We start from the raw sequence: 26,226 nt of genomic DNA, 5'->3' as shown, positions 1-26,226 counted from the left end.
TTTTCCCCGGCCCCGCCCCGCCGACGGGCCGCAGCCCTGCGGGCCAATCCAGCGCCGGCGGGGGCCGTGCGGCCGCGGCCCTGCCCCCCGCCCTGCCCCGTCCTGCCCCCCGTCCTGCCCCCCCGGTGCCCCAATGGAGGCTGCCGCGCCGGCCGAGCCTCCGCCGCGCCGGCCGCGGGCGGGTGGGAAACCCGAGAGCAGGGACACGCCGGCTGTGCCAGCCCATGGGCTGCTCGGGGGGGCTTTATAGAAAGGCCTTTGTCTCGTCACGGAAACACAGGGGAACGGGTTTAAAATACAGCCCAGTGTGCTGCTCCAAGGCGGCTGTTCCTATGAAAAAACTCACTCCTGCTGTCTCCCCCTCATTTGACCCGTGTTCAAAGAGCAGTTTAAAGAGATAATTTGCAGGGTGCTGTGCTACTGGCACAGTCTTTGACCTTTGAGGCAATCAAGCAAATCGGATGACTCTTAATTACGAAAGCCACGAAACACACCTTCCCATTGACCTCACGCTGGCCACTGGGGACAGTACTTGAAAGCAGAAACCTGAAGAATTCAAGCTGACATGTTTCCTTAGCAGCTTAAGGACGTCCCTGCCAAGTTTATGCCAGGCGTTCGTGAGGTAAGGAAGTTCTTGTTCAAATTTCAAGAGCGTTATCTCCTCTTAACTTATATTTTTTTTGTGATTTGACTTCCATGTTACCTTGTAAAAAAGCCTTTAAAATATGATACCAGACCTGGAGGTTTACAGACTGATTATTTTCATTTCTAGGGACTCACACAGGCACCAGATTTTCAGCAAATCAAGTTATTTGATCTCCTGGCTATGTGTACAGATTCCTAAAAGCTTGGAGCTATGTAACTATATCTAGTGTTATCAGGTGGCGTCCTTCATCTCTCAAAGCTGCCATTAATATTTGTCATCCACTGCAATGGCCTCTTTGCTGTGTTCTGAATAAAGGCTGATGTCAGCTGTCTCCCTTCTGTATTCAGTAGGGGACAGCTAAGCGTCCTGATGCCCACTGCATGATGTGCTTTGACTGCAAAACTTATCATCTTCTGGCTTCCCAGCAACAGAAAAGCAGCAAGAAAACTCACTGTATGAGTCTGTGTGTAGAAGAAGGGGTTAGGTAAGCATGGTAGTACCTACCAGATCATTCTGCTTTCCAGATGTGTGGTGTCCCACTCAACATTTAGAATGAAATTTAACCCTGTGACTTTTTTTGGCATAGCAACGCTGTCATCTGTCACTGCAGGTTGTTCCCTGGCTCCCATTTGTTAGGAAAAGAAGGAAAAACAATGCTCCATGGAAACCAGTTCTCCTGGCATTGGGCAAGGAGCAACAGTTCTCCTGGGCAGAAGTGATCCATACCAAAGCATATCTAAACTAGTGCAGTGATTTATCAGTAATGAAAACAGGACATCACTCTGTAAAACATGGATTGGTATTTACAGAGAGGTGCCAGCAGAGGCTTCCCAGATTAGGCACAAGTGCTGAGAGAGAATTTCTGCCCTTGATAGTCTCCAGTGAAGGCATCACAGAAATTGTAAATTTCTCATGCTGAGCCTTTATGTGCAGTGGAACTGCTCTTATATTTACAGGGTTTTGGACGGTAAGTGCGGGGGCAGCAGGCAGCAGAAGAAAAGAGACAGCAGGCATAAGAGGCAGTAGGCTTGAAGAGGAGGCCAGGGCACAGTGGCAAGGACCTGTAGGGGAATACATGGTCATGGAGGGATAGAGGGATAGGCTACAGTGCAGCACTTGGTACTTTGAGGGGCTTCTGGCAGCACTCAGAGGCCAGGAGTCAAAACAATTCAGAAAACAGGAATGGCAGGAATTTGCACTGTAAAACATTTGTTTTCAAGTGTGAACAGTTAATTTGAATTTTCCCCTTGCATTTTTTTTCCCTAAGGGATGAGTTAAGTTTTCTAGATTCCCTCTTTCCTAACAAGGAATTTCTGCCCTGCAAGGTGAGAGAGGTGTGCATGGCTGCTGTCAGATTCTAGGTGCGTTGAGAAGCAACACAGGCTCTACCCCTGCTGTGGGCATTTGGCTGCCTGTGCTTGTGGCCAGCCCGAGCATGGCCCAGCTGTCAGCATGGACCTTCATGCTGGGAAAGGACCTGTGGGAAACCTTATTGGCGATCTTTGTCCTTTGGCGTGGGAGCCAAATTTAAGCTCAGGCTGTTGACCAAACTATGTTGTAGATATTCCCATGCACCGCTTTGATCCTGTGCTTCCATGGCTGATGTAACTTCCCAGCTTGACCTTGAGCCTGTGTTGTCTCTATGGTCAGGCTTGGAGGTCCTTGGACCATGGTTGACCCCTGTTGCTGTCATCAGCTGGCATGGTTCTCCTTGTTTGGGTGCTGTGAGGATGTTGGTGAGGTCCCTACTAGCGTCACTGTCACCTTTAGCCCCAGTCTGCCTGCCCTGGTGGAACAGTCATGCTTCTCCTCACTGACAAGGACTGCACACTGTCCTCAGGGTGTGGGAGAAAGCTGCTTCGCTCTTCCGAGGAAATGCGCTTTTTGGCACTCTTGCCAGATATTGCCCTTGCATAAATAATACTAGTGTTAACATTGAAACATGACTAAGGAAGCTAATAAGCATTTTGATTAGAAACAAGAAATATAAAAGTGAAACTGTATTGTTTTTGGCCCTGTGTGATGCCTAATTCTCAAACTCATGCTCTATACTTTGTGAGTGATGTGAGATCCCTTGTGTGCTTAGCCTTCAGGATATGATAGTCTTTCTTCTGGCTATCTTACTCAACAAGTTTCAGTCTCATTTGGGGCCCATGATTTCCAGTGAGACAGAAGGCATTCTGAAACAGCACGGTTATGGTGCAACTTGAGCAAATTCACAGCAGCACCCAGATCAAGCTGCTGGCTCTAAACCAATTCTCGTTTGTAAGAAGGATGGGAGTCAGCTGCACATCTGCTGCCACAGAACTCAATTCAGATGACATGGCTTGCCTCTGTCCCAGTAAAAATGGAAAATCAACTCCTGTAGCTAAACACTGTCACTTTGTGGGAAGGTCAGATCAGAAGTATTTCTAGAGGATTAGCTGTAATCATCAAAGCAAAAGTCAGGTTTCTCTACTTAGCAATCCCAGGGTTAATCTTGGCTGGCTGGCAGGTGCCCACCAAGCCACTCTTATCACTCCCCCGCCCAGCCAGCAGAGCCAGCACTGCTCAGCAATGGCCAAAACACACCACTGTCCTGGCTACCACTAGAAAGCACAGCACTGTGAGGGCTTTGGGGAAAGTTACTTCCCAGCCATGCCCAATACACCATGTTATCTGAAAAGAGCATACATTTCTAAAAAATATGTTGCTTTGTTTATCCTGAAACTTTAAATGGCTCTTGAGCATCAAGGCAGTTTATCTGGAAAACACACAGTATTTTGCAAGTCTTTTTGTGCCCCTAGTGAAGAATCTGTCCTCCTGAATGTGGAGAAAAGTGAGCTAGGACACACTGTGCCTTTGGCATTGTTCATTTATAGCATTTTAGGTTTGCAAATGGAATTTGTCCTTGAAGGACTGTGAAGCATTTTAAGTTAGAAGCTGTGATACTTCAAAACATAGTAGACATGGTAACATTGTATTTGAAAGATGTAGTTGAAAAATCTGATCTTTGGAGCGTGTACACAGTAGCACACTTCACCACAAGCATATTTTTGTCTTAATGATTGAAGAAAATTCCTAATGACCTTTGAAGAGCTGCTATAATTTGACAGCAGGAAATCATCCTGGCTATTGAATATATAGCAAATATTTTAAAGCAGGCTTTAAAGTGGTTTCCGTAGCAACTGCTCTTCTTTAGAGCTCGCCGCATGCTATTAAGTCTCATGCTGGGTTTAAATCAGCTTTGCAATATTAAAGACACTCGTTTAAAACACGGCCAGGTCATGCACAATTCCTTGCTGTCCAACAGCCCTGGAGCGCAGAGGGAAGCTCGACGCCAGCCAGGCTTTTTTTCCCCGAGGCGCAGGGACACACCTCTCGGCGGCGAGCGAGCATAGGCGCCCCGATGGGTGGAGGAGCTGGCACCGATCGCTATTGGCTGCTCTCTCATCCAGCAACTCTGAGGAACCAGGGTTTTGTTTCTCATTTATCTACCCCTCTGCCCCAAGAAAATGCTAGTGACTTGTGATACCCTTTTAAAGAGGCATCAAGCACAGCTCGTAACTGAGCACAGCTTGTATTCTGTTGTGTTTTATCTCAAGTGTCCGGGGTATCAGAGAATTTATCCTTCGATTCCATATTCAGTGTTCACAAGCAACAGGAAGGTAAGGTCATTAGCAGGATTAATGGTGGAGTATACAGGAGGTGTCATTAATATAAAAAAGCACCTCTTCTGTACTCCTCCAAAGCTTTATAGTTATTTATTTATTCATTCTAATTTGGGTTGCCTTCCCTATTTGCTGTGGACATCTGGGATTTAAGGCAGCTTTAACAGATCTGACCTGAGAATCTTACAGAAAGAAAAGGCTGCTCCGGAAAAATGTGTTTAACAGTGATCCTAAAGGAGAGTATTTGCCTGGCATTTGTAATCAGCCCTGATTGGATGCCCCAGCACCACTGGGGTCTCTGGGGCCACACCTCCCTCTGCTTCTGGTTGGAAGGTCAGAACTTGTTCCTGCTGCCATAGGGTAAGAAGGAGTAAGGGTAATTTTCTCATGATGCCTTCCCTCTTTGTGCCTTCGTTACCTTTGGAATTTGAAAAGCTTCTCTCCAAAACTCTTCAGAGGCACAGAGGTAGACCTAGCTTAGCACGGGAAAGCTGCCTGCCGTGCTGAGGGCGGTGAGTTCTTTCTCTACCCTGGAACTCAGAAGGTCTGGGTTTCTGTGTGCAGTGGAAAATCCCAAATCCTACTGATAGACTCCTAAATTAATTAATCAGGTTGTTGCTTGGAGATACAGTCAGTTTCTCTACCTTCTGTGCCTGAGCTAAAATTGGATCAGGCATTCAAGAGGGAAGAAGAGGGACTGCCAGTGCTGGCGTCTGTGTCAGTCACTGCATTGTTGGTCTGAAATAGCCCATGTCTGTTGACCTTCAGAGCCAGGCTGTGGTAGCCTTTTTCAGGCGACTTGGAAAACAGGGTGGTAAAGTGAGTTTATCCCTGACAAGCATCCTGTAAGGGTACTCTGGTATTTGTTTTTCTTCAGGTAAGCCTGCTCTGTAGGAATATCTTCATGCTTGGCCATGCTTTTATTTCTGTACTTCTCAAGAGAAAGGCTTTTAACAGTGGTTGCCACTTTGTACTTGTGGCTTTGAAGGCAGAAATAAGCAGAAATTTCTGAAGGTAGAAGTCATACAGAAGTCAGCTCATGCATGACCTGGTCTGTGGCATTCTTGTATTTTATAGCAGTTTTTATTTCCTGTTGATGCTGTACTCATATTTGCTTAGTTGTTAATACAACCACTGCCTGCTATTACAAAAATGGTTACTACTTCATCCTAAGAGCAAACAGAAAGAGTAGGAAAATAGGCATTCAGTGTTATAAATCCGTGCCTCTTCTGCAAGACAAAAACTCTGGCAATATTGAAGTTAAATTACACATTTGTAAAAAACCAAAAAGAACAGGGTAAATATGCAAAACAAAATCCTGTAGCATCACTTTTTAACATAGACAAGTTAATGAAATTCTGTGTTTACAAGTGAACTTTTGAGCTCATAGGGTCTGACCCAAAGCATATGTAAGCTTCTGAAATTCCTTATGTTGACTTAGCATGCACTGCACTGGGTCTGCAGGTGGATGGATGTGTTCAAAACCGCATCCAGCATTGAATGAAAGCTTCAGCAGTGTTTGTTTTAGGATGTAGGAGTGTCAGGTAGAAATACTGTGTGTAAACATACTGCTGCATTTCGCATGCGATCTTGGCCTACTTTGCCACCTACCTTCTGTACGGGCCCATTACAGGTAGTGGGAGTATGGGGTGGAGTGTAGTTGCTGTGATTCTGCACTTGCAAATCATCTGCTGCTGCTGTCTTCTGTAATTTTTTATTATTTTAAAACTCAGATCAGTTTAGTGCATGAATCGGGTTATTATCCCTGGGGGACAGAATAGATGGTAGGGACAAACAGCTAAATGCACATAGAATAAGGATGCTGAGAACAGCCAGAACCAAGTCTATCGCTGAAAGAATATGGGGAATTGCACTTTTTACTGATGAAGGTAAAGATGCATGAACTGGTTATTTTTTCAGTTCAGTTGCAATGACGACAAGCTCTTTTTCTAGGATATCTGAGATGTGAAGCATTAACTTTAAGCTCTTTCAGTGAGATGACTCAAGCCTGTGGCTGAGTCCTTGCTTTACTTCATAGCAGTGCCTTTATCTCCACTTCTTATCTGCAAAGTGGGGGCAAGAAGACTTCTCAGTGGCAGTGGGGGTGTTGTGAGGGTGATCCCAGGAGCAGCTGTGATGAGTTCAGCAGAGGCTGGACTCCGTGTATTGTCAGCCTTGTGCATAGCTAATGAGAAACTTTGTGGAAATGTGAGTGTACCTTCCTTGCCACTGTTGGTTTTCTTCAAGAACCGAGGAGGATTATCAGAGCGCCCTGTCTAACGTTTGTGCTGATCTTTCCCTGGGGCCCACTGATAGAAAACTGTCCCAGTCTTCTCCAGCTGTGATTAAACAGACAACCCTGTCCTGTTGGAAAGGCGTAGTGTCACACGGAAAAAACTGACAAAAAGGAGCTGCTCACATCCTGATGTAAGTCAGTGAGCCCGCATTAGTTTGGGATTTATTCTGAGTGACCTTCTGTTCAGTGCCGAAGACGATGATTCTTCAAGGTGTTAGTGGTATGGTAACTGTGGCAGTAAGAGTGGTTGTTTATGGGCAAATAAACTCCTGAAAATGTTTTCAGCTGGAAGGATTTGCTGATGGCTAGGCTGTGTCATCAAGCCCCATGCAGTTAGTTTCTTTTCTGTGGAAACATTTCTCTGTTTTCAGATCAGTTGCTTCTTCCCATCTGTGAGCACATAGCTGACATGTGTTTTCATGTGCATGAAAACAACAGGACTCCATCTGCTTATCTCAGCACTAGCTAATCCTGCTTCTGCTTTTTCACCTACTCTCTTCAGCACAAAGCATGATACTGTCAGCATTTGAAGGAAAAGGCCTGTTTAGTTTCAGGGCAACAGAATACAGGGAAAGAGATAATATTTGTGCTTAGCTTTTTTCGAGGAGTGGAGGTGTCATGGGATACACTCTTAGAAGTCACACTGTGCTTACTCCACTTGTATCTATTCACCTGAGCAGGATTAACTATCTAGAACAATAGTTAGGAATATTATTTAAATGTTTTCAAGACCAAGTGGAGGGTAATTCAGAAGCCAGTTTTCAAAAGAGTTGCACACACAAGAGTAAGTATTGATGAAAACAAAAAATGAAGAATGGCTCCTTAATTCTTGTCTCTTCTGTGAGAAGAGGTGGGAGAACTTACCTGTTTTTGCATCTAGTTAAGGGAATGCGACTTTCAAGGAAGTAAGCACACCCTAATTCAATCTGTCCCCTGTTGTATTCTATATCTGGGCAATCCTGGCCCAGATGTAGTCCTGGGTGAATACCAGAACGCTGAGCTTATCCAATCAGTTGAGAAAACTTGGGTAAGCAAGAATGTTCCCTCATGGGTTCTCACAGGTCCTAACTCCACGCGCCTTGGGTCCCTGCTCCTGGAGACCCTTGTGAGCTGTTCAGCCCATTCTGTCTTTGCATTCCAGGTGAGTAATTTTGTGCAGTTGTATCTGCACATGATTTTGTTTCCTCTCTCATTGGGGGTTTCAGGCTGCCCTGAGCCTGTATTTGAGATCTCATATTTTTCTACATCACTGTGAAACAACTGTTTTTCTAATATGCCTTGATGAATGCATTGAAAGAAGCAAAAACATGTTTTATGCTTGGTGCCACAAATAAGAAAATGTATTGATGGGTTGGCCCACAATCAGGTAAGATCTTGGAAAAGCTCAGGATATATGGAAGTGCAACCATTCTTCAGCAAAACACAGTACTGTCAGGCACATCCAGTTTAACTTGCTCAACTGTAAGTATAGTGCTTTTATTTAGTGCTTGAATCCACAAGCCATGCTGGTATTTCAACAGTGTACTTCCATGGGGAATTAATGACACTCAGTACCTCCTGTTTTTTTTTCCAGAACTTTTTTTTTTGAGGGGTGTGGGGGAGGAGTAATTTCATAGCAAGAAAATAGACCGGAATTTTCTTATTGACACCAGTAAAGGTTTTGCTGTAGAACAGACTCAGCCAAGATGTTCCATGAAAGTACACTTAACTTCTATTAAATCTCCCCCCTCTCTTGGCCCCATTTCCTTCCTCTCTGCAATCATCATGCTCTGGCAGCATTCCCTCTTACACAGAGCAGAATGTGCTGTGCCCTGCCATCCCCACTGTTGTCTGAGGATTTGCAAGCTCTGTTTTTAAATGACCTTGCAACAAACAGAAACATGTACACATGCAGCTTGTGTCTTAACAGCTGTCAATTCTAAATCACAGTGTGAACAGTAAATAAGATGCTGGAGTGCATCTTTTCCAATATGCTGCTTTAGGTCTGGGCTGAAACTGCAGATCCAGAGCAGAGGATCCTTTCCGCATGCCGCAGCATCCCTGAGCAGACTCTGGGCAGTGCAGAAGATGACCCAGCCATTCCCCAAGAGATCTCTGCAGGGGCTGATAACCTGTACTCCAGGCACACAGGAGACATGGACCCTGGATCTTCATTGCAGGGGGGAAAAGACCAGAAGGCCAGCTGCTAGGCTCACCATTAACTATTCAAGGTAAGTTGTCTGGTGTTTCTGCAAGATTTCTATCTCCTCTTCTCCACACGTGCCTCTTGTCTCTTTTTGCTTGGCCTCTGCACTGAGGCCTCCACTTACCACAGCAGTCACAATGTACCTGTTTCTGAATTCAGTGTATTACTGTGTGAGCCTTTGGAAAAACAGCAGTTTTAGACTGTCTTTTAACCAACTAATTTTACATGGCATGTTATTAAATGTTGCTTATCACTTGTTGACCACATAGGAACACTTGACCTTTGTACAAACTACATTCAAAATATTTGACAAAGCCATACAAAATATTTTCCTTATTTCTTAATGGAATTTCTAAAACATCTGACTAGAAACAACATAAGGGAGATGGAAATTAACAGGACTCCAGCATAAGCTGCACAGTAAAATGTCACTGAATGCAGACAGTATGATAGCATCTCCCTTCAATGAATCCTTTGATGTCATAAGGCTGGAATAAAGAAAAGGCAGAGTGCCCAGTACAGCACAATATACATCAGAAGCAGCAAATTCAATTTCTTTGTCTTGAAGGGCAAGCTAATGCACTTAAGTGATTCTGTAGTGCAGCAAATTTGAATTTCACAGACCTCAGTCTGTGACAGTAAGAAATCAAGATATGAGACACCTGTTGCAGATGGCCCAGCTACTTGTTGGGCACTTTCCCAACATGTATAAATCAGGAAAGGGGAGTATCAGCTACAGGTAGACAATCCAACTGACAGGACAGACGTTCAGACACTTTGAAGGCAAACACAATGAATAGCTGTAATACATCTGGTAGCTTTATGTCTGTGCATAAATCTACATAATAATATGAAATTGATTTAAGTTAATATAATATCCAACCAGTGAAAGCACAAGCAGCTTCAACAAATGTTCACAGTATTATTTTCAAGATTTTAAGACTCATCCATACACCTGAGTTCTATTTCTGACATACTCTCTGTCAAATCTAAAAGAGCATACTCCATAAAGATACAATGTTAGTACAGTGTAGAAAATAAATGTAACCTCCATCAACGTTTTATGATGGTGATTTGTAAGCTGGTGTTCTGATTTATACTTTGGTAGAGATTTAATGGTCTGACACCAAGAAAACCTGTCATGCTGTGCAGGTGTTTATCTGGAATGACTGTGGAGATTTTCAGGTAGCTTACCTGTTTGGTTTTATTTGCAGACTTGATGGGTGAAGATGTTCTTGCTTGGTTCTCACATTGTGTTTCACGTGCTAAAGGAAAGTAGGCTTGTTTAGGACACTGCAGTTAGGGGACCTCCTTGCACATACCTCCCAAGAATCAGGGCCTTGCATAGAACCAGGTGTAGAATTGCAAGTGCAGGACCACTGTGGCATCGAGTCAGCTTTTCATCACTTGCCTCCCTACCTGTATTCAGCAAGTGCTTCCTGGCTAATCTGAAGACTGGTCCAGTCACTGGGTTTCCCTGCGGTTCTTCAACTGCTGGGTTTCCCTGTAGTCTGAAAGGAAAGCAGTGCTACAGCCACGCACTTCACACCTTTGGTCAACACCATCTCATGACCCACCTCTTTAAATGTGCTGCAATCAAAGTTGCAGCTTATGGGAAGACTGAAGACAAAATTGCCTTGACAGGAAGAAAGCAAAAAAACATCCAAAGGCTGCACTAAGGGGTCTCTTAAGTATTTGCAGCTCATACACACACCAGGCCACAGCAAAAGCTAGGGGTGACATGGCACATGGACTGCAATGTTGTTCTAATGCTGTTTCCCTGAGTCACCACATGGGCAACAGCCTGTCTCCCCACAAAGCTATCCTCTCTTCTGCTATTGTCTGTACAGGGGAGTCATCACCTGCTCTGTTGGAAATGCAATATTTTTGTAAATGCATTCCTCATTGACAGAAGTACTTTTGTGTCTTGTTAGTCATCATGACCAGCTCTGAAAACAGCAGTTCTTCTAAGACATGTGTCCACTCATCTGCCTTCCCCGTTCCCGGTAAGAATCCAAATATAACCTTTGACTCTGGTACAGAAAAAAAATGTGTAATATGACCTGCATATCAGTTAAACAGCATTGCAGTCTCTATTGCTCTGACTCGTGTTAGAAACTATTTACCTTATATTGAAAACACTCTGTGAATGCAAACTCCATCTACCACAGAAGAGAGCACAAAGCACGAGTACAGACCAAGTCCTGCTGAAACTCCCTGCAGCTCATGGGTGACAGACAAGACCTTTGCTGTTGCATCCTGTGCCTCACCAGCACTTTGGTTTCCCCCCAGCAGCAGCTCCCATAGGGATCAGCTATACTGTGCCACAGGAGCCAACAGCTGGAAAAGCAATTTTTAAATTCCCTGTTCCAGTTTGGTCTCTGAGGAAAACCCTCAGGGTGATTCTGGAGTAGTGCTGCCTGCAGGCAGGAGTAGTTTAGGTATCTTGGTTCCCTGAATATCCCACTATCAGACAACTCTGTCTCAGCAAAAACCTGTGCTTCAAGTCTCCATCCATGCAAGGGCAATCATTAGACTTTGCTACCGCCCCAAGCAAGGCAAGTTCACCAGAGGCTGTAGGAAGCAAAGGTATTCCTGTCCACTGGGGCACCCAAAAGCAGTTGGCAAGCTGCTTCACACTGTCCATCCTGGAAGCCTGTCCTATAGGGACAAACCAAGCCAGGTAGCAGAACACTTGAGTTCGGCTCAAGGCTTGCTGAAAAATCCTGGGTGAGACAAGTCCAAAAGGGATCTCTTAGAAAGCAGCATACAGACCCAAGGGAATCAGAGACTACCTGCTCACTCTTCCCCGTGGAACTCTTCCCCTTCCTTCCTTTCTGAGGAACTCAAACATGTATTTACTTCCTTAGGTTTCCTGTGCAAATGGAAGATGTCAAGTGTTTGCTGACACTGCTGGCTGGTGCTTCACTGAACCAGGATTCGTGATGGGTTTTGCAAGCCTGGGTACGAGCAGTATTGTGCATTGACCTGCTCCTGCTGCTTTTCATGTGTGACAGAAACATCCCTGACCTTCAGCAGTGGTGCCTTTTGATGGCACCAGAGCCTTGGATCACTGCCTGGGTAAGTACTAGCCCTGTCAGGGGAGTAATGTGAGTTTGGGTTCTCACAGAAGATGATTACTTGTCTAGTGCTCAAGACTGAGATTCTTCTCTGGGGTAAATGTTTGACTTCATGGAAGTGCAGTATTGTTCTCTTCCTTCAGAGCAGCTTCAAGGTGCTGCATCACCTGGGAAGAAGCAACCTGAAGGTCAGCTGCTCCATGATGATCCCTGTGTGCAGGCTTCCTGGTCTATGGGAGGCACGTGTAGGGTCTGCACCCTAGATGGGAAAGGAAGTAAGACTGTAATTGTATTTCAAAGAACTTTCCAAGAGCTGCATTTAGCACCAACACTTAAACTGCCTTGCTCAGGTATCCTGAAGGGAAAAAAATAAATAGCCAAGACACTGCTTTTCTGCAGTGCCTCCCTAGCATGCCAGAGCATCGTTTTTCAGTAACTTGTTAATGTGGGATGAAAAGTAGCTTGACTTTCTGAGAGAGCAGGCTGTATTTATTTCCTTTCATGCTTTCTGGCAAAGCGACCTGCTGTGTACTTGTGCCATGTGCTCACTGTGAAACCTGGAAGTGACTCAAGGCACTTCATTCCTTTCACCTCTGATCTTGGCCTTGGGCCGCAGGAAGTTTTTCCTGCCCCGAGAAGGTGATGAAACAGCATCCACCGAGACTTAGTCCGGCGGAGGGGTGCTGGGACCAGCTTCGTGCGCCAGTTCTCACCAGCAGCCCGACTCCCAGGAAGGTTAGTGCAGGACAAGCTAGAGGCTGCAGCACGTAGCGCCCAGTTCCTGATGCTCCTCTCCTCCCGGGTGGCACCGCTGGGCTCGGGAAGCCGCGCACCTGCCACAAGCCCCGGCCCAGGGAAGGAGGGGAATGACCGGCGGGGAGGAGGGCCCGTGTCCGGCAGCGGTGCCGGTGCCGCGGGAAGTCCTGCCGGGAGCTGCGGGTTCCCGGCGCCGGGCTGCCGGGTGCTGCGGGGCGCGGTCCTCGGTCCTCGCTGCCGCCGCGACCGGCTCCGGGGGTCTCAGCGGGCGGGCCACCGGAACGCGGTGGCGGGAAAGCGGAGGCCCGGTGCCGAGCATGCGTGATGGCTGCGCCCCTACCCCCCGTCTCTGCCCACTGCTGCCGCCTGGCGACCGGGACGCGGCGCGGCGGGAACGGGAAGGGGAACGCGGCGCTGCTTCCCGGCAAGGAAGCGCCGAGGCGGGGTGAGCGTCCCCGGCAAGCGCCTCCCGCCGGCTGCTCCTGCTGCCGCCGCCTGGTGGCCGAGAGGCGGCGTTGCAGCAGGGCAGGTCCCGCTCGGGTCTGGCTCCGCAGCCCTGCCCCTCTGTTTTAACTCCTAGAATCGCTTCGCTTGGAAAAGACCTTCAAGATTATGGAGTACAACCATTAACCGAACACTGCCAAGTCCTCCGCTAAACCATGTCCCATGCACCACATCTACACGTGGTAGAAATACCTCCAGGGATTGTGACACCACCACCCTGGGCAGCCTGTTCCAGAGCCTGACAACCCTTTCCGTGAATACATTTTTCCTAACATCCAGCCTCCCCTGGTGCAACTTGAGGCCAATTCCTCTAATCCTACCACTTGTTACGTGGGAGAAGAGACCGAGCCCCACCTCACTACAACTTCCTTCCAGGTAGCTGCAGAGCGCAGTAAGGTTTCCGCTCAGCGTCTTTTTCTCCAGGCTAAACGACTCCAGTTCCCCCAGCCACTCCTCATAAGGCTTGTGCTTTAGATCCTTCACCAGCTTCGTTGCCCTCCTGTGGACCTGCTGCAGCACTTCAGTGTCCTTGTAATGAGTGAGGGGCCCAGAGCTGAACACAGAATTCAAGGTGCAGCCTCACCAGTGCCAAGGTACTGGGGGACAACCACTACCCTACTCCTGATGGTCTATCCTGGCTATTTCTGATACAAGCCAGGATGCTGTTGGCTCTCTTGGCCACCTGGACACACTGCTGGCTCATATTCAGTTGGCCATGGACCAACCTTTCTGCAGGGCATCTTTCCAGCCACTCTGCCCCAAGCCTGTAGGGTAGCATTGCCTGGAGTTGTTGTGACCTGAGTGTAGGACCCAGCACTTGCCCTCGTTGAACCTCATGTAATTGGCCTCAGGCCATCGATCCAGCCTGCCCAAATCCTCTTTCTACCCTCAAGCATATCAAACTGCTTGCCTAATTTGTCTTGTCTGCAAACTTACTGTGGATACACTCAATCCCCATGTCCAGATAATCGATATATTCCTCCTGCTATGTCTTGTCATCTGTTGCTTTTAAAATTTTCTTTCAACATCTCCTTCTATGTTGTTTAATGTTCCAATTTTTAAATTCTTGCCTATGTTTCTTGTACCTTCTGGCTTTTTGAATTCTCTTTCTGTGTTTCTGTACTGGGTTTATGTGTCAAGGTTTTGGTAGTGGCAGTGCTGCAGTTGTGGCTCCTGTGAGAAGACATCTGGAGCTGCCTTCATGGTGGATGGAGCCAGTTCCAGCAGGCTGCAGGAGGGACCTGCCACTGGCCAAAGCTCAGCCACAGCTCTCCAGGTGTGGCCTCACCCGTGCGGAGTAGAGGGAATGTTTATTAGACTTTGCTCCTGCCCCAAACAATGTGGCTTCCCTGGAGGCTGTAAGAAAGAGAGGTATTTCTGTCCACTGTCCCATCAGTGTAGCACGTGAGGGAGATGCCTGTCATCAAGATACAGAAGGCAATGGGAGCTGTGCAGCATAGTTTTCGTATCCACCTTGTAAAATTAAATAATTTCCTATGGCCAGAACTGGTTATGAAAGGTGTGTCTATTCACACTAGAACTGAGTTTGAAGACACATGGAAAAAAGTTCTCACTTTAATTATAAAGGTCTAGCATCTCTATTTGTAGCAGGAAGGCTCTGTGGGAAAAGGGATTATTTGCCTTAATAAGTGGTTGCAACCTCCACCTAGAAATAAACATGGTTTCATAATTGAGAAGCCAGGATGTTTTATATAGCTCCCTGTAAATCTTTGGAAACATAGAGGAAGCAACATCTCCTGTCTTGTCCTCTAGCTTTCCCATGAAACTGTCTAACCCTTTTGAGATTTTTGTCTCTACCACCCAACATTATTGGCCTTTGTAATTAGGCTCCTCAACATGAAGTGGTTTTATAGTACCCTTTTCTACTAATTGTTACCTAAGATAAGGACGTTAAATTTCAGAAACTTGCCTGCTCTCAACTTCCATATATCAAATCAGTCCCAAGGATCTTTCTATAGCTTAGAAGAAAGGAGAAGTCACTAACCTTATCAGACAGTGCTGATGAAGTGAAGGCGCCTTTCGAGTCAGGGCAAGCTGGCAGCACACAGCTCAGCCAACACTTCTGCTTGTTTTAAAAAAAGAAAGGGCCATGAGGGTCTTGTCCTTTCAGGTTTCCAGTTTACACAAGATGGGTTTCTATTAATTCCGTTAAATTATCATCCTTTTAGTAACATTTTCTTCATGCTACGTATGTCAAAAAAATGTTTAAGCGTACATAGGATATTTAACTTTTTTTTTAACCACCAGAGAAAACTAGCGGTTCCTACCAGAACAGCCACTTTTATAAGCATTTGGTATTTTTTTTTAACCACAAAACCAGAAAATAATCAACAGAAACCATGCTTTGCTTAACCTTTAAACACACCAGAAAAACGCCAGGAAACTTTCTCCAAAAATCTGACAGTAGGGCTGGGCTTTTCTTTCTGTGGAAGATCTATCCAGTTGATTTATTTAACCATCTTTAACATGAACGTAAATTAATTGTAAGAATCCAAGAAAAGTTACTTATTTTAACAAAATGAAAACTCAAGAGACCTGGCTAGTTTTTGTTGATTTCTGTAACTGCTGTGTTCTGGTTTGTTGTTGTTTTTTTTCCTATGGAATATTGATGAATATACCACACAATAAGTATTCCTGTATAACTGATTTATATACTCATGTTTGAGGAAGGAATTATCAGCATTACACTCGGTATCTAAATCAGGAAAATTATTCTTTCTAGATGTCAAAAACAACTTTTCCTTTCCGGGTGGCCTCCCTGGTAGGTGCCCAGCCCCTGCTCCGCGCACGGGCACCCAGGGCTCTCCTTGGAGGCAGCTCCCTCTCCCCGCCCCATCCCAGACCTCTCTGGACTGCTCGACTGCGCAGCTGCGGATCCCAGAACTTTCCAGAAGGACGAACGGCGCAGGTGCAGCAGCTGGCTGGTTCTTCTCCTCTCCTCTCCGAGGCTGGTTGCCGGGGACAGGGCGCTGTAAAGCGGTGGAAGCAGCGGGCGCTTCTCCACCCGCGGGCAGGACCCGAGGCTGGAGTTTGGCAGAGCCCAAGGCGCTGGGAAGGACCTCGCTGGAGCGAAGGGTGGTGACCCGTTTGTCCTGTCCTCTCGTCTGTCTGCCTTTCCCTTCTTTCTTCTTTTCTTCTAAGAAGTAAAGAGCTGCGAAGTCCTCGCCGCTTCCCCCGGTTGGATCCATTCCCCGGTGGCGGGAGGAGTCGCTGTGAGTCGGCAGCCTCCCCCCAGGGCCCCCAGTAGCATCTGAGCGGGGAGCTCCCGGTAAAGCGCTGCCCCCCAGGGCATTGCCCACGGCTGCCTTTCTAGCCCCGCTGCCGCCCGGACATAAAGGTTGCAGGAAAAATGCTAAGGTTTGCTCTGTGTGACTTCGTTTCTGCCTACAGCAAGCAGATATAAAGGAATGGATTCATCAAACCTAAATTTAATTTGGAGTAACGCTGGCCAACAGTTAGGTGTGATTTAGGCAGAAAAAAAAAACCGGGTCTGAGTGCTTTTCCAGGCGGTATCACTTCTTGGTGATTTCATATCATTGCTATAGCCTGTTTGATGTTCCACTTTGGATTTTGCTTCAGATTTGCAGGACTTAGCTGGCCCTAAGTGTCCACATGGCAGCTTAAGCCTAGATGCAGGCAGGCTTGTCCCGTTGACAGTGTTTCCCTTAGAACCCTGGCTCGCATGAGAACCTCCCTGTCTTTCTATTTCCTTGTGCAAAACCGGCTTTCCTTCTTTATGGGTTAATGAAAAAAAAAAATAATTAAAAAATGGTGTGAGTCCCACTGCAATGAAACATAATGGCAAAGCATATAAATGATGAAGAAAAAGCTGCTGCTAGGATGGATCACTTCCCAGCCTTCCTACCAACGGGGCAGCACGCTGCACTGCTCGCCAGCCTTTTGCTGCAGCTCTCCCAGTGTCCCAGGAGTGGGGAATGGGCAGGGAAGCTGCTTTTCTGCTGCCCTCGCTGCCTCGGAGGGTGGATTGGAGATACCCTGTGCAGGCAGAGCCAAGATGCTGAAAGTACTATGGTTGGAGGTTTTCACAGAGCAGAAAGCTGTTTAGACAAAAATAATGGTCTTTCTGTAGAAGTACAATTAAATCTGCTCTCTGTAGGGAATAAAGACCAGATGTTACATGCTGCCTCTTAGTTTTTTACTTCTGCAAATTAAACAGCGTGGGGGGACAGATAGAACCTGCACTTTATAATCTTCTGCCCTTTTAGATTACACGTTGGATTATTCAGATTTATGTGTTTTAGGACATTTCGGTGTAAAGTATTGGCATTGCTAAAAATCTGGTGTGGGGTTTTTTTTTTTCTCCCTAAGCAAATAATTAACAAGATTTTGTATTTCTGAATGCTCTCATTTTTTTTTTCCACGGTGTTTTATAGGACAGTCTGAAATTTATCCATAAAACTGGTAAATTTCTGATGGTAGGCAATTTTCTTTTTTTTCACAAGCTTGTCTTATATCGTTATTATGCTTCTCTTAAAGTTTTGGTTTCTTCTGTAAAAGATTACTTTGCAAAAGTGTCCTAGTGAGGTCATTGGGCATTTTCCTTATCAGTAATTTCCTACCCAATTTGCGTATTGTGCAGGTTAAAGTCTCCCTCTATTGTCAACACAGCTATAGTTAATAATGCAGTTTAGTCTGGTGATAATTTATTCCAGCTAATGATGTATGAGATGTAAAAAGCCCCAAGGAGGAGTTTGGGGGACTGGTAATTAGGAGGGCAAAAATTTCCAAACCAAACATTCCCACGTTTTTTCCTTGCAAACTCAGCGTATCATATTCTGAAGTCACTGAGACACCATGGAGCCTTGCTTTTTTTTACAGTCTCTTGGTGGTGGAATCACACTTTAAATCATCCTGCAAAAGCATGACTTGGTTAACACTTCATTATACAAGGAGATTTCCACTATGCTGTAGTTGGCAGGAAAATCTGACTTTCCTCATGTATTTTATCCATCACCCACTTCAAATTAAGAAAATGTGACTTTAGAAGTTTTTGTCTAGAAAGCATATGCCTGAATGTCTGTTTACCCAATCATCAGTTGTACTAGGTGGGTATGTTAAAAATACGAAAGATCAGATACCATAGTTAAATTAAGACACTCCTGTGATATTTTTTTTTCCTTCAAGGAATAAATATTTAATTGTGAAGCAGCATTTGAAGAGTAGCATGTTTCATCTGTAGGACCGTTAATAGCTTGCAGTATAATTTTACAATGTGGCCAGTTAAATTAATTTAGTAAGTGGAGAACATGGTTATTTGCTCCCATAAGCATTTTCAGACTGCCACCTGTTGAAGTGACATAATAACTGGAGCATAGGTGGTCCCAGGCCAAGTGATCCCTTTTACAGCTTGTGTTACGATGGTGGGAGCCTCCAAAATATTTAAGGGTATCCAGTGGTGTAGGAAATCTGCCGGTCGTAATCTTGGTAGAAGATTATTTTTCAAAAAGCAGAAAATAGACTTGCCAGTAGAATAATAACTATATCCAGTTCCCAAGGATGTTCACACTCTTGTGACACTGGCATTCAAGCCTCTAAAAATGTGTGGATACTTAGGACTCTTGTACAGGTGAAGCCCAAACCTTTTCTTCAATTTTAGGTATTTTCTTTAAGCAAGACTCCAATTTGCAATATTTATAAATTCAAACAGGCTATATGCAACTGCACAATAAGCTGAATTTTAGTTTTGTATCCTTTTAAGATAAAAATTTAAGTTATAAAAGAGAGAGCCTTCTGAAATGGGTACTCTTGCTGTTCTACTGGAATTGTACTCAAAAGCAGGGAGAAAAACCACCCGTGGCATTGTCATAAAAACCAGTCCAGCTGCACTACCACAACATGTAATGCTTTATTTCTGCAGCTAATCTTTTTTTTTCTTTTTTTCTTTTTGGATCTCTTTCAGCTAAACACAATGTTCTAACTAGAGGTATTTCAGTAGGCATGGGCTTATGCAGAAAGACTTGTCAGCCCTGGGCTCAGGTGTGTAATAATGTCATATCCTGCCAAAGAAATGAGAGAAGTATTTAACAAATTGCCATCAAGAAGCTGTCTAGTGCACTTGCCTACTATAAATACTTTTAGACCCAGTTATATAACTTGTTGAATAAAGAGTGCAGTGCATGTTGTAGAAAATCCCTGCTAGTCTCATACCTTGTATTTTTCATTATTCTAACACACAGGGTTGTTGGTTTTTTCCTCTTGATGTGACTGGATACCAGAAAATATTTGTAAACCTCATTTTTTGTAAGTGTTCAAATTGAGACAATTTTTAACAACATCCCAAAGCACCTTTCATTTCAAAATACTACATTATACATTTATAAACTGCTTAAACACATAGAAGCAACTAAAAGGTACCCTCTGGTCTGTAATTCTTTAGAAAAATTAGCTTACATTAAATCAGTCTGTTAATTGATTCGATCTTTAAAATCCTCATGATGATGCAGATTCTGTCTTGAAAGCTGAATCTTCTCCAAGAAAGAAAGCCATGTAGTGGTACATAAATTTCACACAATTTGAAAAGAGAGACTGCTAGAAGTGAAACGGTAAGGATTAATTTTAAAGTAGGATGAATTCATACATCTAAGATAAAATTGTTAGTAGCCTTTCGGTAGAGGTGTTAAAAACTCAGATGGGCAGTGCCTTGAGCAAACTGGTCTAGGTTGGCCCGTACAGCTGTTGATTCTGTGAAGAATGTGGAGCCATTGAGTAGGTTGGAAAGGACCTCAGGAGGTCGTCTGCTTCAGCTTCCTGCTCAAACCAGGTCTGGCTTCAAAGATCAGTTAGGTTGCTCAGGGTCCTACATGTTTTAAGTTTTTTAAATTCTCAAGGTGGGGACTCCACCCCACCCTTTGCCCTTCAGAGCACCCTCCCATGAGATCCTGTCTGCTGCCCTGACATGCCAATGTTCAGAGTTTTTAGTCTGCTACTGCAGATTCTGCTCTCTGCTACTGCCGTGAGTCGCCACCTTTGCCTTTAAGAAAAAATGTAAGGCAAGAACCAGAAAAGTGCATCTTGGACTCTGCAAAGCCACTCAGTTTTTAAAATTGCCAGCATTGGATTAGAAGTTTAGTTGCTGCATGGTATATCGGTTGCCTTCAGTCTGTGAAGGCATAAGCTTGTTCCTTGTTTTTCAGTGTCAGTTTTCAAGGAGAGAAGAAGGTGGTGAAACAGTTGCCACGTCATGGCTATGGTTACGCTAAATGTGCTTATGACCTGGGAGAGAGGAAAATTAAGCCAGCCAGATTCAGAAAGAAGTTACCCATTTTTTTGTTTCTGAGCTTCACACAGGGCTATTGGTATTTATTTTTTTTGCCTGAATATTTTTAGGCTGCCTTTGAATTACTGATGCTCTGAGATCTGCCAAGAGATGTGTTGGCTGCTATCTGAGTTGCTTCTTTACCAGCTGATTCTTTACCAGCCTCTACTGTTTGGCATTTCAGTGAGAGCAGAGCAGATCAGTTTCCATCTCCCAAAAGAGCACCCCAAAAGTTGTCTGCTTTCTATCAGACATAATTCCAACTGTTTGCCTTTTTTTAACCCTCACTCCATCTGCATATGGTACAGAATTGTCTTTTTTCCTCTCTTTGTGGGTTTGTGTCACCTGTGTCTCTGGCTACCTCTAAAAAGGAGAGTTTCTAGAGAGAAGATTTCACATAACATGTAAAGAGAATTGGTTCTCAAACCAAGTGGTCATTACTCATCTAAAAAGAAATGTGCTTTCCATAACTGTTTAAGGGTCCTAAAAAAAAAAAAAAGAAAAGAAAAAGTTCTCCATATGCCTAAATGTACTCATCTCAGGATTTGAGGACACATTTTAAATGAAAGAAAAATCAGGCAATTAAAAAATACCTAAATGCTGAAATTGGCAGTGATGAGACTGGCATTTTTTCAAAGACAACCTATTTGGAACTTACCTAAGTGACTAGTAAAGCATTTTAAATGTATTCAGTATTTCAGTTATTTACATAAGCTTTGACTGTATATTACAGAACTCTTCCTGTTGTGATTTCCAGGTATAGCAGTTACTTGAATTAATTTCTTGGGCAGTTCTTCAGAGGGTCAGTTCCCAGTATTTTCCCCATTACTGATAAAATCTAAAGGTACTGAAGAAATCCTGATGAAGACAGCTGACCTGACCACATGGCATCAGAACTGATGCAACCTGATCTGATGGGCTTTGGCAGGACTACATTCACTTGCCAGAGCACGAAGCTCTGGTCCCTGTGTTAAAAGCAAAATGTCAGGGAGGAAAGGTCAGAGACAGACTTGAGAAATTTTTGCGGAGGAGAGTCAATTATTTCAACTCACCACTTTAAACCTGAACTCAGTAATATTCTTCCCTACGTTGTGGGTTTTCCATGGGGATCTCCCAGTTTGTTGAAGGAATAACCAGGCTTGAGAGGCAGTGGTTGAAGGTGGTATAGCAACATGTCAACCCCCTTTTTTCCACATTATAAATTCAACTGTCTAGGAGGAAACCACCTTATGACTTGGAGCACTTTAGGACAAACATTAATAATAACAAATGCTAATTGGTCATTATTGCTTGAACTGAAGATATCAGATTTCATTTTCACCAGGAGGAAATTAAAATGTCATGTCCTGTAATATGACAAGCATGGAATTTACTGTAGCGATATGTACTTGTAATTGCCTTTATATGTGTAAATATACACAAAGCAGAACACCAGGGAGGCCGTTTTACAACAGATTTAATCAAGAGAACATCTACATCTCCTCATAAACTTACTTAACCAACTTTGAAAAAAGAATGAGGTTGATTAGACAGGTTAATGAGGTGATGTCTTTATAAATGACAGATGGCCATGTTAGAACAGAAAGCTGTTCACTCTCCATTTTTTATTTTATTTTACTTAGGAGGCTGTTTTACTATTTTTTTACTTATAAAAGCATTGCTCATGCATTTTTGATTAGCAGTGGTTCACTGAAAAAAAGCAATTTCCAGTGAAACTGAACTTTTAATGGGATGGATGTTGTTATTACACTTAAGCGGTAATAATCAAAACTAAACTATGAATATTTTTTTTTTTAATTCCATGTCCTTACAAACATCCTGACCTCCCCCGCATTGGCCTGCAAATGGAGAAGAGTGCTTACAGATTTGCAAGCTCAGAAGAACATAACAAAGGAATGGAAACAGGAAGAAGAAAGCTAGCTTTTCGTGATAGAGCAAATCGAATTGTGGTGAATTTGACAGAGTAATTAAAAAAAATTAGAATTAAAAAAAGGCAGAAATCTTAATTAAGAATAGTACAGAATATTATTGTAGTGCAACATTAGCTAGACTTGGAGGAAAAAGTCCACCTTGGGCATAATGATTTTGCCTCAGAATTTTCAAAGTGTAGAATGTGGAGTAGCCTAGATTGTTAATCTTACCTCAGATCTGTGAGGTATCTGGAGGTGGATCACATGTACAGCATTAACTGAAGGGAGGATTCATGAAGTACCTAGAAAAGACCTCTGATGGTGTGCTCTGGGGACCCTAGCCAGGCCTGAAGAGGAGAAGGTGCAGTAGCTGATGTGGCTGTTGAAAGCCACCATTGCAGTAGCAGCTCTTGGCTCTTCTGTGGATGGCATGCTGCTTAGCAGTGGTCTGTGTGCCACCACTGGCATGTGCCATGATTTGTGAAGCTCTGTCCAGAGATTTCCACAGCCTACTCAGCTGTTAGGAAATCACAATTCTGCAGTTATTTCTGCAACATTCTTCCATCTCATTTCTTCTACTGTATGAAAAATGACATTCCTAAGTGGTCCGGAGATGATGAAAATTAGATGTGCATTGCTAGCCTTCTACTCTTGTTTTCCTCCTCCTTTGGCATTTTTTACTGATCTGAAGTGTACAGCTTCTTTGTCTGATGCTGATCCTTGATTAAAACAATGGAATATCTCTCTAGTCTTCCAGATGTGAATTTGAAAACCAGAGCCTCTGAGGAAAGTTTTTATCTTGAAAACTTCTGTGTAGATTTAGGATTCACAAGAAGTACAAGACTTAAATTCTGAAAAAATTCTGGACCTTAGGGGCCTTTTTGCATTTTATCAGGGTTGGATTATCAGTGCGGTGAAACAATCCTTAAGAACATGCATAAAACTCTGCGGGAGATAGCTGTAATGAAAAATAATTCCAGATATTCAATAAGGACAATGTGGCTGCAGGCTGTCAGAGGCTGGCTCAAAATTTTGGCAAGCTTTCCAAATGCTAGTGTACTGCTGACTTTTTTCTTTTTAATAAAGTACAATAGCATATCATAAGTTCAATTTAAATTGGCCATACCTACGCAAATCAATCATTTCCATAACGGTGGCTTATCCTCATTAACAGACACAGATCAGCTTATCTCTTAGGTAGGTGAGTAGGTGGCTGGCAGCTGCTGAGGTCTAGCTTTCACTAGTAACATAGTAATCACCAGTTTTGGGTGATAATTTGACATCCTATTTAAGTCACTACACAACTCAATCGGCTTGTCCCACAACTCACCCCTTACTAACATGAAGCAAGTAAATTTCACACAGATTATTCATTTAGGTAATAGCCGTGACTGGCTTTGTGTTCCTTATTGGCATTTCTAACAGATAAATTGCTATAACGTCAGTAGCAGTACTTATCAATGTGTTACCATCTGGTCATTACCAAACCAAGGTGGACCCAGTGCCATGTAGATTGTTTAAATATGCCTTTGCTCAATTAGTTTCATAAGTTCTGTCAGGATTTTACCATGTACTAATACCACACCCAACCCCTGCTGCCAGATTCCAGTTTTTCTCTGCTCCTATTTTCCCCAGAGTTAGCTAGATGCGCAGAGCATTTTGAGGTGGAGGTGCAATTTTTTTTTACTTCATTTGGTGCTAACTGGGGTAATCCGATCAGTGCTGGATTTCTGGTTTCATAGATGTAGTGGATATAGGATGTGGGGGATAATACAGAAAGGATTATGCAAAGGATTTGTGTCTTCAGGAAGTACTAATTTCCTTGGTGCCTGATGCTTAAGATGAGGTACCCTCTTCCAGCACCTGGCTGCCTTGTAAAGCAGTACATTTGAGTGCCCTGATACACAGAATACCACAGCTAATCTAGTGAGACAATCCTTGGTACTGTATTGTGATTTCTAGAAGTAAATACATAAAAGAATGTCCCTTGATACATGACTATTGTAGTGTTGTAATGAAAGACACTGCATTTTAGAAGAGCCCGCTAAACGCTGCAGTCTTCTAAATCTTTTGTTTCTGTCTTCATTCTGTTCCTAACCACTGACTCCCTTGATTCTTTACTGCTCTGTATGGACTGTCTCCCTGTATGCCTCCTGCCACTGATCCCTGTTTCTGTTAAAACAGTCTTTTAGCCTGTATTCCTTTAACTTTCTGTTGTTCTGTTCTCTGTTTCATACACCTCACTATTTTACTGCAGTCCCTCTCCTTCCTTTCAGAACTTGAAGATAACTCCTTTTTCGTGTCCTGCTTGCCCTCCTGTGCACAGCCTCATGAAATTTTTTCCCTCCAACAGAGCCTTCTCTCTGAATCCTACACAAGTATCTCTTCAGGAGGAGCTATATTGAAAAGAAAATGAGATAATACAAAAAACATAAGAGACAGAAGGTATTTAAAAGAAGATCAAACAGTATGTATTGTTAAGAGACAGCCTCACTGCCTCCATTTTCTTTTCTTTTTGTGCAGTCACCAGTTGCTGTGCTGTCTCTGGGAAACAATGACTTAATCAAAATCCTCAGGCTCTGTCTGTTCTCTTCTGTATTTGCTTCACTGTTGTGATCCAGAGAAGTACTAAAAGCCAGAGGGAGATTATACAGCTTATGTGTTCATTGCAGGAGCATCTTTAATCTTTGTAGTTGTAACTATACAACAGAGCTGAAAGGCTCAAAGCATCACAATACATACCAGTAGTGAGCTGCTCCCATAACAATAACGGTATTTCAAGTTTTTATCTCTCCTTGCTTTCTGTGATACAGCAAAGGCCCATAACTGCATTTACTCCACAGATATTAATTCAACTTTTGTGAGAAGCAATTTGTTGAGGATTTCGAAACACCCTCTGAGATGATACTGGAGTTTTGCTCAGAAAACCTCTCATAATGCCTCTCAAAACTCTTTAATATGGAGTTATTTCTAGGTCTTTTGCTTCTTTTGGACTCTGCAATAAATTCTTGCCTTTTAAATAGCAAAACCAGGTTAGCTGGACTTTGAAATGTACATGAGAAATTACTGCAGTGCAAGCCAGGTGTACTGAGGTGAATGGGTACAGCTGCTGCTGGGCTGGGAGCAGCTGCTTCCACAAAATCACAGTATCCTTTGGGTCCAGCACGGCCAGGCAAATAAGCGCAGGCTCGATGCCAGCTCCCTCCTGCACCCACTGCAAGAGCACAGATCCCTCCTCTGTTGAATGTGGCTTTTTAACTCAGGTTTCAGTGAATAGGGCCTTAGTGAAGAAAGATGATTTGCAGCGTCACCTGTGTGCTAATGTCATATGTCTTTGTTTTGTCCAAACACAGCAAAGGCTTTCCTACCAAAGCAGAACACAAATGTGTTTTACAGTGCTGCCACAAGCTGGAATCTCGGGAGGACTTTTGCAACAATAGTTACATCTTCTAGGGAAAATGAAGGAGTGAAAAAAAGGCTAACAGAAGAAGAGTGGATGTCTCAAAAGGAGAAGTAAGGAGTGCTCATTAAAAACACCACCCAGTGAGTTGTTTTCATAAGTTTATTCAGAGTTTGCTGTGGTAAAAGTTTATCCTTCCTTTGGTGTAGATATTTCTTCACGTGGCTTCAACAGCGTAAGAAATTAAACTGACATCTTGAAGATTCTTCCTAAGCTAGGGGAACTGAAGAAACGAGCTAAAGCAGCTTCTTCTGCTCAGTACCAGCATAATTTCCTTAGAAAACGGAACTGCATTTTCTAATGCCACATATCTGAGACTCATTAAGCATTTCTTTAATAATTCAGTGCTTTAAAAAACCCTGATGGCAGCAATAAACCAGTCATGAACAAGTGATGCAGATGAAGAGAAATAATGAATAAACTTCTAAACAAAAATGAGAAA

At 43.8% G+C, this 26,226-nt stretch overlaps 1 long non-coding RNA gene across 13 annotated transcripts; it reads left to right on the top strand.

Annotated features, from left to right (window-relative positions):
- The first annotated feature begins 257 nt into the window (after nucleotides 1-257).
- On the top strand, nucleotides 258-26,176 carry LOC127383786 (uncharacterized). Of its 13 annotated transcripts, none has more exons than XR_007889303.1 (8): nucleotides 258-622; nucleotides 7,654-7,733; nucleotides 8,575-8,802; nucleotides 10,712-10,783; nucleotides 11,648-11,858; nucleotides 12,001-12,592; nucleotides 13,194-24,769; nucleotides 25,678-26,176. It is a non-coding gene; the product is annotated as an uncharacterized LOC127383786 (long non-coding RNA). The 13 variants fall into 13 exon arrangements; XR_007889300.1 differs by having other exon boundaries at nucleotides 13,194-25,837; nucleotides 25,934-26,176; XR_007889299.1 differs by having other exon boundaries at nucleotides 13,194-25,837; nucleotides 25,913-26,176.
- Nucleotides 26,177-26,226: the final 50 nt, after the last annotated feature.

The sequence above is a fragment of the Apus apus genome, chromosome 4, assembly GCF_020740795.1.
Source record: "Apus apus isolate bApuApu2 chromosome 4, bApuApu2.pri.cur, whole genome shotgun sequence".
In the NCBI taxonomy this organism is placed as follows: domain Eukaryota; kingdom Metazoa; phylum Chordata; class Aves; order Apodiformes; family Apodidae; genus Apus; species Apus apus.
The sequence above is the reverse complement of the archived record's forward strand: the minus strand, read 5'-3'. Positions and strand labels throughout refer to the sequence as shown.